The sequence below is a fragment of the Ochlerotatus camptorhynchus genome, unplaced genomic scaffold (genome assembly GCF_037179485.1).
Source record: "Ochlerotatus camptorhynchus isolate MF236.1 unplaced genomic scaffold, CSIRO-AGI_Acam_v1.1 ptg000082l, whole genome shotgun sequence".
In the NCBI taxonomy this organism is placed as follows: Eukaryota; Metazoa; Arthropoda; class Insecta; order Diptera; family Culicidae; genus Ochlerotatus; species Ochlerotatus camptorhynchus.
In genome coordinates, this window is record NW_027040572.1 from 4,538,083 (window position 1) to 4,556,909 (window position 18,827).

Genomic DNA, 18,827 nt, shown 5'->3' on the forward strand with positions numbered 1-18,827 from the left:
GGCTAAAAACTCCGAACATTGTGATATTCTCAACCAGTTTTATTACTTACGAGAGCTGAAAATGTATTGAAATGTTGTGATATAAATTGATTTGTGTGTGGTACACATTTATCAACCATCAGTGATCAATATTTTCCTTATTTTTTGTGTAATATTCCTTAATTAATTATTTATTTGCGTGATAGGCCGAATGAAAGGACTAGACCCACATTACATACCGTAACCCTACATTGTTTTTTTGTGTTCAGATTTAATTTTGTTTGAAAAAGGTACGGATCCATCTTATTGTTTATGTTGCTTTTCATAGCTTTTAGTTGCCAAAATTTCTCTCATTGTGTTCATGTTGAGCTTATGTCTATATTTATTTTTGTTGAGGTTGTACTAACAGAATAACCTTTCCACCGTCGCAGATGAGTGAGGGAGAATCAACATGCTCGAAATTAAATTCCTCAGAAATGGGAAGGCATATTCCCCTGTAGCCCTTACCATGGTCAATATATTATACCCCAATATTCAACAACATCTATAGCGTCTAGTTCTTGCTGATCAAAATCTAAATTTCTAACTTCTCGAAATTCATTATCAACGTCTTTGTAGTCGCAACGGTTAACGAGATTTGGGAAGCATTCGAAAAGAGGCAAGATTGAAAAATGCTTTTGGGCTACAACGTTTGAAGGATAAATTATCGTTCAATTTATCGTCACTGAAACTCTACCGAAGCACATGGGGATGAACTAATTCATTCTCATGATTCCCTCTAATCTCTTTCCCTCTTACTCGCACTTTTTCGAGCAAGTGCGTGACGATTAAACGTCTAAAAGCTCGGAAAAATCATTGGCTTCACTACATACTCACCATAAGGTACACGCCCACTGATTTTTTTTATTTTTTTTATAGCTCAATTAAAATCTGGAACACTTTTTTTCAAAATCCTGAAGAATGTGCATCAAATCTGTTTGTCTGTCAAGATGATCAACAATCTGGCAAATCTAGATAAATCTGAAATACTGGCATCGCTGCCTAGAAACATACTAGCTGGACAAGCAAATCCGAAAACAATACCAAACCACCAAAAGCATGCACTCATATAGGATAGCGTCAATTAATTAAATCCACACCTAACTCACCGCTTGTCACAGATTCCTCGCTCAGAGATTCTTTCAGCAATCCACCAACACCAGCATATCACATGTACCCACCGAACCTCAGGATTTCCTCAATTTCCCCTACGCTGGGTCAGCTGCTCTACTCTCGGATGCAAACGTAAAGTACGAATGTCATCTAATGACGTTATTGCTATCTCTCAATAGTGTGAAGTGGAATAACTTGAACTGTACAGTGCAAATATGTTACAGATACGTCAAGTTACTTAATTTTGTTCAGTAAATGGCTATCATTCTTAAAATAATGCATGAAATAATAGATTGTTTGCGAAAAAAAAGATAGGAATACCATCACCATAAAAGTTTCATTTACCGGAATATATCACCTCTAAAGAGTACACCATGGTAAACACATATTACTCGGTCAAGAAAAAGAATAAAGCGCAGTTCATTACACCGGGCAGAAACTACGCTGGCATCAGCAAGTCAGTCAAAACAGCTGTCTCCCATTCCATCGCATCGGTGCAGTGTGTAGGTAGAGCGTCTAAAGATTAAAGAACATTTTAGACAGGTCTCACAAAAATCCTGTTCTGCAAATAGTTCAGGCTGTTCGAGTAGTTCAAGGTGTTGATAAATAAATAAATAATTATGCCGTTTCAAGTTATGATATTTTTGACGTAGGATTACGTCTTTCGGCAACCTATTGGGGGTGCAATAAAAAAAAATAAAAATTGACCGCATTACGAAAATTGGTCAGGTTTTGACCATATTGAACTCTGTCAATAGCGGATGGATTTTAATTCTAAACAAGCCAATCGACTAGAAATTTTGCTACAAATCTGCAAAATTGAAAACTTAATTAATTTTCAATAGGTCACTACTGAAAATTACACAAATGTCCAACTGTTGCAATAGTGATCAAAATTATCACCGATTGCCTTATTTTTGATTGAATAAGCACCGTTCAGGGAGACAGGATCGAATTTGATTTTGAAATCTGTGTTAAGGAGTGTGGTGGTGTACGTTCTGTCGTCAGCAGCAGCAGCAGTGCTTTCGGCGCGTGGCGTTGAACATTGTACACAACGGAGCGAGCTGTAGCCCACATGAGCGTCCATTCACCGAAGAAGGAGGAAGAAGCCTCCCCGCTATTGATCGGGATCCATCTTCGTGAGTCGCTGTGGGTCATCTATGCCAAGCGCGTCACCCTCGTTCAAAACAACATACAACACGCCAGCCTCATCCGTGTTCAACACCCCAATAGCTCAGTATTGCTCAACCATAACGACAAAACGGTTCCTTTCAGGACCACCATAATTTGATAAAGAGTTTTGGACCTTTGTCAAGGTCATCAATCGGATGTCAGTTCCCATATGTTTAAATCTAACATACCATATATTTTTAAGACAACATTGGCAGTGCACTTTCAGAATTCAAAGTCGGTTGCGTCATGAAAGTGGTCTGATTTTCATCCAGAGATGATTGATTTTAATTTTGAATACTCTAATCATCTTGAATTTGTAACCTTCATTCTTAACGCAATGGACAATGGCAAGCACGTGGAAGCTCTTTATACTGACTACAGTAAAGCATTTGACCGAATCGACATACCATTATTACTCTTTAAATTGCAAAAAATAGGAATGGAATCTAGACTTCTGAATTGGCTCCAATCATACTTAACGCAACGCAAACAAATAGTTCGTTTTCAGAATAAACTTTCAGAACCTATTTCGGTCACCTCTGGGGTGCCCCAGGGCTCTCATTTAGGGCCAATTATTTTTATTTTGTACGTAAACGACATTTCCTACATACTTAAAAAAATAAAAGTTCTTAAATATGCAGACGACATGAAGCTCTTCATGGAAATAAGTAATTCTATCGACACAGCAGAATTCCAGAATGAAATCAACGTATTCAACACTTGGTGTAGTAAAAGTCTACTCCAACTTAATGTAAAAAATGCAACGCAATTGTATTTAGCAGAAAAATAGAAACACCTCTTTTTGAAATATTTTTAGGCAACCAAAAAGTAGAAAAATGTAAAATTGTAAGGGGCCTAGGTGTGATCCTAGACTCCATTATAATACAATCAAAACGAAAGCAAACAGTATGTTGGGCTTCATTAAGAGGTTCAGCTATAATTTTCAATACCCATACACTATCAAATTATTATATATTACATACGTAAGACCTATTCTGGAATACTGTAACCTAGTATGGAATCCGTACATTGCCATACACGAGGAACGCATAGAATCCGTCCAAAAACAATTCCTTTTATATGTCTTTCGCAAATGGAATTGGCCCGCATTTCCTCTTCCATCATATGAAGCACGCTGTATGCTCATCAACTTACAAACACTAAAAGAACGCCGCGAATTTGCAATGCTTTTCTTCATCAATGACATTATTTCACATTGCATAGAATCATCAGAAATACTTTCACAATTAAACTTCTACACACCCTGTCGGCATCTAAGAACACGAAAATTATTCTCAGAAAAATCACACAGAATAAATTACGCAAAAAATTACCCCTTCAATCGAATGATGCGACAGTATAATCTACACTGTGAAGTCATTAGCATCACTATGTCAAAAGAAGAAATTAAAACCCAACTAAAACATAATAGAAATAATGCATAGTACATAAGTAAAACATTGTAACCATTGTATGTAGTCTACTTTGCTTGACGGAATAAATAAATAAGTAAATAATTTCATAAATAAATAAATAATTAAAATAAATAAAGAATTTTACAAATCGATAGGACATTTATCTACGGGTCTGTTAAAATTACGGATTAATATTTTTTTAAATGTCACTGTTAAAAATTGCACGAATGTGCAAGTTTTCTAAGATAACAAATGGTCACCGATTGCCTGAGAAAAGCGCTTTCCCTAACACAGATTTCAAAATTGTATTCCATCCGGTCTCACCAAACGCTGTTCATTCAATCACCGCGTGTGGTGAGTGGTGGTGTTCTCCAGTACACAACGAAAGGCTCCCTGCAAGCAGCTAGCTTTCAAGGCTGTTCTCAAACGCTGATCAGATTCAGTTGCTCGTCGTGAGCCGCTGTGGGTCATCTATGCCGAACGCGTCCCCATCGTTCCAACCAACATACAGCTCGTCAGTCTCATCCGTGTTGAATACCCCAATAGCTCAGCATTACTCAAATGTCACGACAAAACGGTTCTTTTCAGGACCACCAAAAATGATTGTGTTTAACAGTTAATTTTCATTGAACGTTCACTCGCCTTGCTGCCAGTCACATCAACCCCAAAGCTCTTTGATAATGTACCCAGCATCAAACGTTTGTGGTCAAATTCGTCAAATATTGAAGTGGTGCATAAAAATTCTTGCAATGACCGAATACCACATTACCATATAAAATAACCAGAAAAACTTCGTAAGGCTTTCTCCAAGACGCTAGAAAAGCAAAAAAAAAAAATCAGATTTATATGATTGATCGTGAATATCTCCCGATTGGAAAAATTTTAGTAAGAAATTCCTCCAATAAATTTTCGTTTTTTTATTATCTATTGAATAAACCAAAAGTTCTGTGCGTTTTGTGCGCGAAAGTGTGTAATATTGACATTAAAAAACGAGGCGTTTCCGTGACGGGAAAAGTGGCTACTCTAACACATTCGCTGAGTATTGATACCAACACAGCAAAAAAATAATTTTAATATCACATCAAAATGGATCCACTTCAATCGTGTCGAAAATATGGTGTAATATTACTTGCGAAAAAAGGCAAAATTATCATGAATACAGTGCATGAACTGACATTACGTTGCTTTTACTGCATTTGTTAATTTGTGTGGCAAATTACATGAGATTTTCGACATGACGGAAGTGCATCCTCTTGGATGTAATATTAAATTTTTTTTTGCTGTGAAGCATTGAGCATGCCAGACCGTACCTAGCTTTATGCCTCTTGAACAGTGGTGTCGCGTCAACATGTGCAACCTGTGCACGACACAGGTGTGAATAATTAAAAAAAAATGCGTTTAGATTTTTATAGATTTTATGGTCACATTATAGGTGTACTTCTTTACTCCAGACCACAAGTGACCATGAATACACTATTTTATAGTGTGGCTCAATTAAATCTTCGACCTTGGTTTGCTTCAAAAAGTCTGCCTGCCTAATGTATTGATTTCTAAGCATGTCGATATCACTACTATGACTTGTTAAATAGTGCACCTAAAAACGAGATTTTTTGGGTGGCAAGGTTGGGAATGGTTAAATGCTTGATGTAAGCCAAGCCGTTCTTCTATCACCTCTTGAAGCATACATCAAATTTTCCACAATACATGGCGGTTTGCACCAATAGTCCTCTCCAGGCGGGTTCGTATTGGTGCGATTTGCGTGTGTTAGTGAGATGCAATTTTTTGTTAGCTGTCAGAATTTTTTTGTTTGCTGTTAGAACTGTCATTCTAAAGAAGAAATAAATAACAAAACGAAAACAAACCCTATGCTTGCACGGTAACATTCAGATACCCTCTTATTAGTAAAAGTTAACCCATTGTAAATAAAAGTGGCTTTACTCATTAATGAGTAAATTATTTTAACAACAATGAGTTTCTGCTAACAGTAGCTAACAAATACTACTTAATTGGTATATTAAATTATTCATTAATTAGAAGTGTCATTTTTATTGACAATAGGTTCACTTTTACTCATAAATGGATGTTTGATTCTTACCGTGCACATGACAGTATACGCTAGTGTGTGTAGAATAATATTATTAGTGTAGTGTTCGTGAGATCTTGCTTGGAGAACTCAATAGATGTAATTGAAACTTTCAGCAGACATGCGTCCAACGGGAGCAACACGGAAACAGCAGTCTGGTACGCTTTGGACGTTATCATACTTGCAGACCGGTTTGTATGTGTGAGTTTAAATTAGAAGAACATTTGTGATGTATGGGTGCCCAAAGTGTGCATTTCTCGCTGTGAACTTGGATATCTGATTGCTGACAAAGAGAGTAATGGAGAAAGATAACGCAACAGCCCACTCTCACTCTGTTGTCAGTTGTCAATCTCTCAATTGAGTTCTTCAAGCAGGATCTCACGAACACTACACTAATAACATAATTTTACACACACTAACGTATACTGTCATGTGCACGGTAATAATCAAACATCCATTTATGATTAAAAGTGAACCCATTGTCAATCAAAGTGGTACTACTAATTAATGAGCAATTTATTATGCCAATTAAGTAGTAATTGTTAGCTACTGTTAGCAGCAGCTCATTGTTGTTAAAATAATTTACTCATTAATGAGTAAAGCCACTTTTATTAAAAATGGGTTAACTTTTACTCATAAAAGGGTATTTGACTGTTACCATGCAAGCATAGGGTTTGTTTTCGTTTTGTTGTTTATTTTTACTTTAGAATGACAGTTCTTACAGCAAACAAAAAATTTCTCACAGCTATCAAAAAATTTCATCTCACTAGCACACGCAAATCGCACCAATACGAACCCGCCTGGAGAGGACTATTAACAACAATCAATACGAAACTAACGATTTTAAATTGGCTCACCACTTTAGTAGCCTATTGGTCCCAAGCAAACGATTAACGTACCCTATTCTAGTTGAAATTCTATTACTACACTATGTTTGTTTTGATTCGCTATGAAAGTTTGACAGATAACATCAGGGGTGTGTGGATTCATGCAGAACATGCAGGGGTGAGTGAAATAGAGTCCCAAGCTTGGGACCGTTGTTCTGGTACTGAGTGAGCCAAAAATAATAATGATTTTCTTCGGGACCCAGTGGTCTTAGAGTTACCTCTATGCTATTAAGGTGTATTCAGATCTGAGCGTGCGGAGCAGAGCAAAATTTGGGTTGGAATGAGAGAGACAATTACTACTTTTCTCCCTCTCGTACCTTCGCAAAATCTCTCTCCGTGCGTGAAATATCGCTCAGATCTGAATACACCTTTACCGATAGTTGCGCCGGTGCGTCTGTCAAAACTTATGAGCTTCCACTGGTTCATTTTGATAGTGTTGTTCTGATGAATAAAAAGTTGATTGCTACCCAGGGGACGTCATGAATTTTCTCTAGATTTTGACACTGTTTTGTATCAAAAAATGCTTTCGGAAGTGTTTGATGGATATTATTTATTACACTTCAGTCGAAAGAGTTAGTCTTGTGATAAAAACGAGAATTAGTTAAGTTTTGCAATTCCTCCTACTTCGGTTAGTGTGTAAAGGGCTATACAAGTTTTGTTTACAGAAGATGATAGACCCTTCAAATTTTACGTTAGGTAGTGATTAATATAGTAATTGAGAATATGTCCCTCGAATTCATGGAGCACTGAAAAATATACATAAACTAATATGTGGTGGTAAGCTATACGAACAAAGTTTGGTGCACAGGTAAACAAATGAGGCATGCGACGCCTCTGCTCTTGATGTATATTTTAAAACCGTCATATTAAAAGAATTATGCCAAAAAATCTTGCCGGATTCTCTTAATAGAAGAGGCTTAAAATTTGCAAATCTTTTTGCCTGTTTGAAAAAGCACTCAAACTATCACTTATGAAATGTGTTTCTGATATAGCTATCACAAATTCAAAGTTGTCTTATTATTGCTTATGCTGTTACTGATTATATACTTATTCAAAATTCCATATTTCTAGAACTAAATTGTTTGTGATTCAAGCAACCCCAAATCAATATATAATTTTGAGGATCAATAGCAAAATGATTTTTTTTTATTTGACACATACAAAAAGTGCTGTAAAACGTTTTGTGTTGGATTTAAAACACAGATCGATGCAAAATTATTGCCTCATGCTGAATTGATGATAATATAGATGTTCTACACTGTACACAAACATCATCCTCTGATCGAATGAAACCTCAGACCATTCAAAACAAAAGACCGAAATCACTTTTTCGAATGATAGCTGCAACCGGATGATGGTTGTTTTGAAATCAAATGATTTTCCTTTCGAATACTGGATGAAACTTGTTATGAGAAGGGATAGGGCTTTCAGTTGAAATGCGTAAAGCTCTCTCCCTTTTTATGGCACAGACCTGTTGGTCCATATTAATATAATGCTCTCTGTAGAATGACTGTCATACTAAATGGAAATGCATATGGTATTAGTTCAGCCCCATAACGCAAATCATTCAAAACGATGATGTAAATAATTCTATCGAACGTCATTTGCTGATCTGAGCTGACAAACGAGGTGGAGGCATATGCATCGCTATCAGAGCTTTTACGAACAAAGGTAAAGGATGAAAACCAATGTTTGGCTAATTCGTGGTGGAGGAGGTTTTCTCCACCACGAAATTTTTTTGTATCCATTATAGAATGGCTTATTATGGCTATTCAGTATGGAATTGTACATCATCAAATTATAAATCTAATTAAAAGCACCTGCATGTCACACTATTCTTAAATGTTTGTCCTCAGAGTGCCGTATGGTTTATAGCTAATTTTCAAACGAAAATCATCCTGTATTTGGATGACAGTCATATGGATGTTCATCATCTGACGACGAATTCAACCATAAGAAAATCATCCGAAATTCGAATGCATATTGTTAAAGGGCTCGAGCAATGCAATAATCATTCGAAGTATTGCGGATGTTTTGGTTCAGTGTAGGCTCTGGGGTCGAAAGTATTCAAAATATTCATTTGGCCCAAAATGAATTTGATTATTTTGCTTTTGAGGAGCGCATCAGATTTTGACAATTTTGGGTTAGATAAACATAATTCGTTGATGTATTTTGAACTCATTTGTTTGTTTCGCTCGTACGTGACAGCGAAGATATTCAAAACGAACACAATGCATCTATAGTAATTTTTTACCGAAATCTGAACAACTGAACTTTTCGGTAAGATTTATGCAATTCAATTCAATTGCTTTTCATCTACTTTGAAACTGAATCTCCACTGAAATGACAAGATTAGATCATTTAAACAAGGTTGAACATGTTTTGATATTATTTTCAAATTCATTGGCCTATAAAATGAAGGTCAAAGTGTTACCGAACGTTCAGCTGTTCTGATTTCGGTAAAATTTACCGAACACGGAAACAAAATAGTTGTGTGTATACTAGGTTGAAGCACTACTCCTTGCGTGTGATGGTAAATGATAAAAACAGACACTGGTGAGCATGCCAAGGTTCCACTAGTTGGCTACCTTAAGAGGTGTCGTTTTTCAAAAGTTTGAGGAGCATTTCATCGTTTAAATGGTAGGTGGTAGTGACCATTCGGCCTAATGAGCCGTTTACCAGCCAATTATTATTACATACAGAATCTAAATTGATCTTTTTGTTAACCGGTTTCGAATTATTGCAAAATAGCTATAGCCTGTTACGTCAAAACTATCGTAAAATGAATAAATTATCAAAACTGATTCAGCTTTCAACACCCGTCAAGCTGACTGTTCACTCATTCAGACTGTCCATCCTGTCGAGCTGCAATGTTGCCAAAAAAAAAGTACCGAAAAGCGGCTGCAACCACAAGTGATAAAGTGCAGCAATTAATCTTCAAGTTGATCTCTGGGATATGTGCATGCAAGAGTGTTTGTATGTATGGAGATTTGTCGGAATAAGTGCAAGCTTGTAAGCACACCCATTTGGTGGCCCACCGAAAGGGGGGAAGTACGTAATCGCTTTGTAGGGCTGAGAAATGGTTCGCATTTTTCCTTTTGTTTTGTTCCGGCACTGCTCTGCCATCGTCATAAGGATTACGCAATAATTTTTTCAAGATTGAATTAATCAGCCAATTAAACGTGTCCGCTGTGTTACTTAAGTCCATTTGATAGTGAAAATTTATGGTCACAGCTTCGGTTAGTAATAATATTTAATGTTTACAAATAAAGATCCCCGGGAAAGCCCGCCGAACATCATACCGCTCGAGTGGGTCGAGGGTGCCCCGTAAATCAATACCATCACGATCAAAGTAATAAAATAATTGCCATAACTGTTATTTAATTGAGCCATTTCACACTTGTCGTTTAGATAGTTTGTAATCCGTGTGGTACGCTGGCTTTTCCTATGAGGTACAAATTGTCCTATGAGCCGTTGTCGCTGATGGTCGTCGGTCATACATGTAGGCTTTTGATAAGCACAGGTGAAAAGCGTCACGAAGCTTTTACCTGCCAGGAGATCCCCCCGGTGTTGGTTGATCGATGCACTCTGGGGCTGTTGAATGCACGCGCCTGAGCAGATCAGCCGCCGAGCCTTTCGACTGCACTATAACTCATCGGTTTCGCGCTCTCGCAGATGGTTTCGGTGCATTTGGTAGGCAGGCCTTCCTGTCTGCTGGTTTGCTGGCCGCAAGAGCTTGGAGGACGACACACGAGTTTGGCATGCTCAGTACACCACAACCACCACCAGCGGGGACACGCAACGTGACAACAAGTTGTGATGTTAGATAAGGTTCCCCATCCATGGGAGAGCTTCCTAGCCATAAGGACCGTTTGCAGTAACCGATGTTTTGAGTGCCAATAAATTAATGATAATTATTATTTGAGTAAGAAACGTTTAATAAATATGATGATATCGCATGGCTGTGGTTATTTTGTTAGTGGAGATCTTTGCCCAAGTGAACGAGTGAAGACTACAGGGGGACGTTTCTCGAGGAGCAAACGATACGGCTGGGGAAGGATTGATGGCTTTATGCGATTAAGTGCCATGTAAGATGACGCCAAGGAAAGTAATTTGTCTCCCTTGGTAATGGATATTTGTCATAAACTTTGTTGCAATGTGTAACTGTGATTAAAGGTTTTTCTGAGAATTTGCTTCCTTTACTGTCTGTTACCAACATTTTGAGGGGATGAAGAGTGTTGTAGGGTAAACGCTCCTATAGTTGCGGTGCGTTAGAAGCGTTAGGTTCCTAACACGCTAAGATCAGATAACCCAAATGTAGGTTTACTTTACCCAAATTAGGCGTAAACTGCACAAACTCAGATATAGGTAAATTTTTTAACCCAAATATGGGTAAATTTAAGTCAAATTTGCACAAAAATAAATCATTTATGGTTCATAAGAACCCATATTTGGGTTAAAAAAAATTACCCATATGTGAGTTTGTGCATTTTACGGCCAATCTCGGTAATCTCTTTGTACCGTCTAGGTAAACTGATCTTAGCGTGAAAGTTGTGTATTGAGTCACCATGCACAACTATAGGAACCTAACGTTTCTAATATACCGCCACTATAGGAGCGTTTCCCCTACATTATTTGCATCGCAAATAGATGGGATTGCTTTTATTGATGTTGAACGATGTTGAAGCTACGATTGATGGATACGATTTTTTTTTCTAGAAACTAATATAGTAAATGTTCCATCAAAATTCGGCTCTAGTGGCAGCTTGCCAGAACTTCACTAGACCTTTGTGAGCCTTAATGAAAGGTAGTATACATTTTCCATGTACTCTTGCTTATACAGCTTTGAGTCCATAGTTTCCTTGGTAATGAAAATCTTGGTTTTGAGTCCGCAGCTGCAAATTCATTGCCAGATCATCAGTGTTAATACTTGTTAATACTGCACGTTTCGAGACCAAGGGGTGGTCACTCTACACACTTATTTTGCGCCAACAGTTTTTCTCAGTGTGCCTCAAGTGTACCGCGCTGTGCCAAGAGTGCCAGCCATCGGACTGACTTTGTTTGTGAATAAGTGTATGTTTGGCAACCCGGTATTTTGACATTTCAAATGTTTTGTTTTACTTCCCGAAAGTGAGCGATAGGAATATCGTACGTGTTGATGTTCTTCAGGAACCCATTCGTAGACGTTGATGATGTAATGCAATCAGAACAGATCATTCCGCAAGAAATCAGCGAAGAGTGTTGCTTTCGCTGTTGGAAAAGAAACCCAAAACTCGGATCTCCGTCCAGAAGCTACTGTAGTCATTCTACAGTAGCATGACGCAGGAAATAAATTTGTCACAGTTCAATTTGGCCAAAGTCACCCTGTGAACCGTATGATACCAATCCGGAGAAGTACTACGTAGATGCGAATATCTGCTCCTGCCAGACGGGACTGTCCACGTTGCCGCACAGCTTTTCGAAGACGAAAATGACGACGAGCATGTCCACATGGATGATTCTTTCTTGGACCCCGACGAGATACTGGGTAGTGGTAGTGGATTCATTTTGTTCCACACCTCTTCTTAACTGATACAGGTGGTCGATTCAAGAGCTGTGCGAATCATTTTGGAAAATATATTTTATGGAATCTGCTTACATAGGTACTTGAAGTATGTTCCAGTTAGTATTTGGCTGCTTCTTTTTAATTACTTTAGCGCCTCTAGTTGTCGTAGCAAGAAAGTATTGACAGAGTTTTGATCCTGAAGGATTGTTTATGTAGTTCTGAAAATTTCATCCGGATTCATAGTTATCAAAAGTTATCGAAGATGGAACGTGACAGACGTGAAAAAATTCTGCACACTCACATTTTGATGGACTTACTTAAAAATGCAAAAATCCCGGGCCAAAAATTTTACTTTTCTAAACGTAACGGGGGATGCTCCGGATAGATTCAAATTTGTCTGCAGATAAATTCGCTCGCAATTTGATGATTTGGCAAGGCATCTGCAGTTGCGGAAAGAAAACAAAGGTTTTCATCACTGGAGCGACTATTTATGGATAACTTTACAAGGAGGAGTGTCTCTAGAACATAATTTTGCCGTTCATTCAATCACACGGAGGTCCCGTAAAGCCTGACTTAGCCAGCTGCCATTACAGCCGCGATGTCATAGAATGGTATAAGCAGAATAATGTCGATTTTAATGACAAAAGTATCAATCCACCAAATTGTCCAGATTTTCATCTCATCGAAAAATGTTGGGCAATTATCAAGCGCAAATTGAAGAAATGTTGCAAAACAATCAAAACAGCATCTGATTTGGAAGAAGTGGTGGAAAAGGATGGTAGATGAGGTTGACAGAACTACTGTGCAAGGCATAATGAGAGGTATTCCGCGAAATGTTCAAAAAATCATACGAAAAGCTGACTTTATTTCCGCTTGGAGAAATGACCAATTTTGTGCGGTCAAATTCCAAATGGAACAGACTTAAAAGATGTGCAATATTATGTGAATTTGTAACTTACCATTTGTCTAGGATAAAGCACCTTTGCCCGCCACCTCCACGATTTTTTTTTTCAATATAGGCCTGGATAGATCAACTCAGTAACGTAACAAGGCTTGGGCACGAATACACCCTTTCTGAAATTTCAAACTCAACATACGCATCTAATCGCAACGACCGAACAAATCCAGCCACAACAAAGCTACGAAAAAGCGCTTATGCCTTCATTAAATTCTACTTTTACGCTACGTTCGTTGTTTCGATTTGGTCCTTACGGAAGACGGGAAGAGAATCCATAAAACTTTCACATTTTTGAGCTACCGTGCCCCTTACTTCACGCTTGACGATTTAACCAGCGTTCAATGGTTGTCGCTGTTGTCGTTGTCGTAGACGCCGTCGTATTCGCCGTCGGAGTCAGCGTAAGCAGTACCGTTAGTATATTTAAAATTAACCATCAGCCGCTGAAACTATATGAATTATCGCGTATCTCTATTGTTCATTACATACCAAGTGAAAACTTAATCATATTTTGTCGAGGAGTGTTGTGGTTGTGAGAAGCTCGATAACCCTGGAGGGATCGGTTTTGCTTAATGAGCAGAATATTATGGGTTGAATCCCAAGCTGTCCCACAACAGAATAAACCACCATCGTTGGGTTCCGAGAGCATAAAGCGTAGCTAATAACCAAAAGTTGAATATTTGTTTATTTGTTTATTTGTTTATTTAATAATTCAACTGACAATTAATGTCTTAATGAATAAAACTTAATCTAAATAGTTATGGTCAACGAAACGAAAACGGTCAAGTAACCGGTGACGAAACACATTTGCTGATACGTTAAAGTCAAATTCGCAATAAAAGTAGTTAAATTGTCGGCTGATTGCACGAATTGGCTCATTCTGCGTATAATTTCTGCCTCGTGGCTCCAAAAACAGAAATTCGCGTTGACGAAGAGGTCTCTCAGGAGCATACATATTTAGCTGGGCCAGCAACGTTGGACAGTCGATGTCACCCGTGAGAAGCTTTCCAACAAACATAGCTTGAGCGTCCGTCCGTCGCACCACTAGCGGTTCGATGCCCAGAAGACGGCAACGCTCCTCGTACGGTGGCAGGTTCGATGAGTCACGCCAGTTCAAGAAACGAAGAGCATATCTCACAAACTTTCGTTGAACAGATTCGATTCTAGCGATCCAAGTGGCTTGGAAAGGGCACCATGCACTTGATTCTAATATAGACCGCACAAGTGAGCAGTAAAGTGATCTGAGGCATAACGGGTCCCGGAACTCATCGGCAATTTTGAAAATAAAACCCAGTTGGCGATTGGCTCTGGAAATGACGTCGTTATAATGGATTTTGAAGGTGAGCCCGCAGTCCAGAGTAACACCGAGATCCTTTATTTGTTCTACACGGGCAACGCAACGTCCAAAGAGCACATAGTCAAACATAATTGGTTCGTTTTTACGGTGATAGGAGATGACGTTGCATTTTTCGATGCTCAGGCCCATCAAATTTCTCGTGCACCAGTCAGCGAAAATACATAGCATATGCTGGAGATCCCAACAGTCCGAGAGGCTTTTGATAATTTTGTAGATTTTGGCGTCATCTGCGTAGAAAAGACGACATCCAGATGGTAACAACAGAGCGATGTCGTTTAAAAAGATCGTAAACAGCAGAGGTCCCAGGTTACTGCCTTGCGGGACTCCCGAGTTGATTGAGAAAACATTTGATTCCGTCGCGCCAATCTTGACTTGTACAGAGCGATTCACTAAGTACGATCTGAACCATTTCACAGCCGTAGACGAGACACCTATTATCTACAACTTAGCAAGCAGGATTTCATGATCCACCCTGTCAAAAGCGGCTTTTAAGTCCATGTATGCAGCATCAACTTGCCATCCAGCATCCAAGCTTCGCAGATAGTCAGAGGTAAACTGCACCAGGTTCGTGGAAACCGATCGCTTGGGGTAAAAACCATGTTGGTCCGTATCGATATAATTTTTACAGCACATAAACAGAGCATCATTTACAATAATCTCGAAAAGTTTAGAGCAGGCGCACATGGAGGAAATCCCACGATAATTAGCGACATTCCGTTTGTCTCCTTTTTTGTGAATTGGAAACAGATAGGAAAGCTTCCAGCGGGAGGGGAATTCACTTTGCTGTGCCGAGAAATTAAAAAGTCGCGCAAGTGGAAGGCAGACGTTTTAAAACTGACGAGGGAATTCCGTCAGGACCAGCGGCGAATGAGTTCTTCATTTTGCGTGTTGCGGCTATCACCATGTCTTCAGTGATGTGAGGTATGTCAAAACTAAAAACATCACGTGGCATCCCGGAGGCAACCTATCATCTGTCGCAACGACCAACACCTGTGTCGGTGAAGCGGAAAAATCGTGGAAGACTTGTTTGAATTGACGAGCAAACAGTTTAAACCATGAATTTCGGAAAGGGTGTGCTTTCAGAGACGTCGCTTCATTTGAATAACTTTTTGTTGAATTGGTCGTATATTGTGGTAATGTAAGGGGCACGGTGGCTATAGAGCAACTGTTTTTGCTTAATGAGTAGAAGATTATGGGTTAAAACCCAAGCCTCATTACATTACTACGTTAATATATCCAGGCCTCTATTGTAGAAAATCGTTAATAACAGAAATTGAAGGAACGATTCAGAAAAGTAATAAGTATATTTAGACAAATGTGACGTACGCCTGAATCGGTTAGGAAGGCATCGTTAACTACTTTGGATGATTTGCTTGTAACCGATAATGAACGATCGTCGGTCGTAGCTTGTTGTGATGTAAGGGGCACGGTGGCCTTGGAGCGACCGTTTTTGCTTACTAAGCAGAAGATCGTGGGTTGGAACCCAAGCCTCTTTACATTACTGAGTTGATAGGGTCGCGTCATTTTCTTAACAGGTTTTAAAAGATCGCATCACTTTCCAATGTGAATCCAGATCTAATTTACCCTTCCCACTAACAAAAACGTCCTTCCCGTGACAACCGTGGAGATGCAGAGGTATACTCGGTCTCTAGTAGCAACAGTTGTTGAAATAACACTCCTTTCCCTCCCGATGACCGTAAGGACGTGGCCGGCGCCGTTATTGACCTTAAAAATATGGATTTTGTGCACTGAGAATGGATTGCTAGTCCCAATTCCCATTCATATGGTTCTTTTTGCAAATTTCGCTAAATCTGGTCAATTTCGGAGTAGCAGCTACTGAAATGTATGGTCGTCAATGCTCAATGCCCAAAAATTCTGAATTATTTTAATCTGCTCCAGAGTAATGTCCAGTACGGCTGTTGTCGGCATCTCAGGTGATACTTTTGACATTTTCCGCCCCGATTCGACGTGACCAATTTCATAGTCGGAGGACAGAACAGTGGTTTCTCACCTGTCTGCGACAACATGTAATACAGTAAAAAGGGAAATCCTTCCCGATGGATGGTCCATGGAAAACTTTTTTATCGGTTCATCCCAACAAACATTGAATGTTGAATAAGAGCTTATTCTGGCAAAAACAAGCTTCTTCAGCTAAAAAAATGCTTATTCATCTGTTGATCAACTCAAATTGTTTGTTGGGATGTATCCCTTTCCCTCGTTGGGCCACAATATAACGCGATCATTACTCAGGAAATCACATCCATACAACGTTCTCCCGATGGTGAGTTCACGCTGCACAGATCAGTAAAGTCTCCAGCATTGTAAGTTTACCAATATTTTGCACAAACGATCAGTACCATTAGTTGATTTTGTGACCAGCAGGTTCATCATGATGGTATTGCTACAACGGATCTGCTTCGATTCATTTTCGTAGATCGGTTCGGACTACTTATTTTCATTTCCAATCAACGTTCAAACCTTGACGTAGTGGAGATTGCCAGCACCGCATCATCCTTACGCTTAGAAGGTCTAAAAACATGCAAGGCAGAAATCCAATACGGATTAACCTTGGAACTTAAGAAGAATAGCACTTCCAGATTGAACGGATCCATCACCATGATTTCCGCGTATTATCCATTGCAAAATAATAGAATATCGTCGCAGTTGGCCATATGGTAAGCCTGGATGTTCGTATGAACCTGAGCCATCTTGATACTCTCGGTACACTTGCCATCGACCAGGTGCACATTTCCCCGTTTTCCGACGAGCTTACCGAAAAGTCATTATCCTGTATGATGGATACTCGAGTCAAGCACAAAACTGGTGCCGAATGACCTACCAGCAAACAGCAAGGAGTCATTTGTAGCGTATCCGGATCAGCTTGCCTGAAAAAAGTAATACAAAAAGTACTCCCCAATCAACTCACGTCGGGATTCTGGACGATGATATTTGTGCTCTGTCGCACAATTATGAGTCAGTAATTAAAAAGAAGCGACTAAATACTAACTGTGAGATACTGCTGGTGATGTTTGTGGTAGATATGGTTGGTTTGAATCAATAATTATAATAATTATAGTAATATAATAAAAGTATTTCCAATATGGGTCATTCCAGCTCAAGTGGGTACACCACCTGTGGTCGATGTCACCGATTTGAGCCAAACTCGGCCAAAACGCTTATTTTGGCATTTTGAACAAACGCCTTCTTTTGATTTTGAATTAAAGAAAAAATAAAAAATAATATATAGCATTGATTTTCAACCAGAAAAGCTCAAAATTACCTCTCTCTCATCTGGTCATATCTTAAAAACTATTTGTCCAAATAATTTTTCCTTGGAAACACATCAAGTACAAGAGTTTTTCAAAGTGTGTTGAAAATTTGAGCCCAAAATATTAAGAATTAACAAATTCCGGCCATGGTGAAAATAGGCCATTTTTTGGCAATTTGGATACCTGCCGGTAATCAGCCTGTTTACTGTAGTTACTATAACAAAAACAAAATGTTTGTACTTATAAAAATCAACATTAAAAAACCTTCAAATTGTCGTTCTAAGATCACGAATAGCTTATTTGGTTGTGGAGTAATCTCTTCTGAAAGTTGAAATTTTTTAAAATTTCGAAAATGCAGTGTTGTAGCCCAGAAGGATCTAGGCACTTTAGAGCAAAATCAAAAAAGGCGTTTGTTCAAAATGCCAAAATAAGCGTTTTGGCCAAGTTTGGCTCAAATCGGTGACATCGACCACAACTTTTTAAAATTCTGTACCCACTTGAGCTGGAACGACCCATATAATAACAACAGCATGTATTTCAAAATATAATAAAAACTTGTAACCTAATTTGATCTACTCGATCTGCTCTAAACTTGAGTGTAATCAAGTCAGCGTGTAGTATGATGTAAATAAACGAGCATCGTAAGCTTATCAATATTTTGCACAAACGATCAGTACTATGCGTTGATTTTGTGAACAGCACTTCATAATGATGGTATTGCTACAACGGATAGGCTTCGATTCATTTTCGTTACTCTTGACTCTTCACTCTGAACTGAGAGTCTTGTAAGCTCATATAATTAGTTGCTGAGTATAGGTCATGCTGATTAAAGGTTAAGAATTGTCTAAATTAATCAAATCTATGAGGAGATGCGAGCCTCTGTTTGCTTAATATAATGATTATATGTTTGAAGTGGTATTACCGAAATTTGAGAAATGATTGGATTTGATATGAGTATAGATGGATTTGTCTTACTCTTGAAACTTCACTCCGAACTGAGAGCCTTATAAGC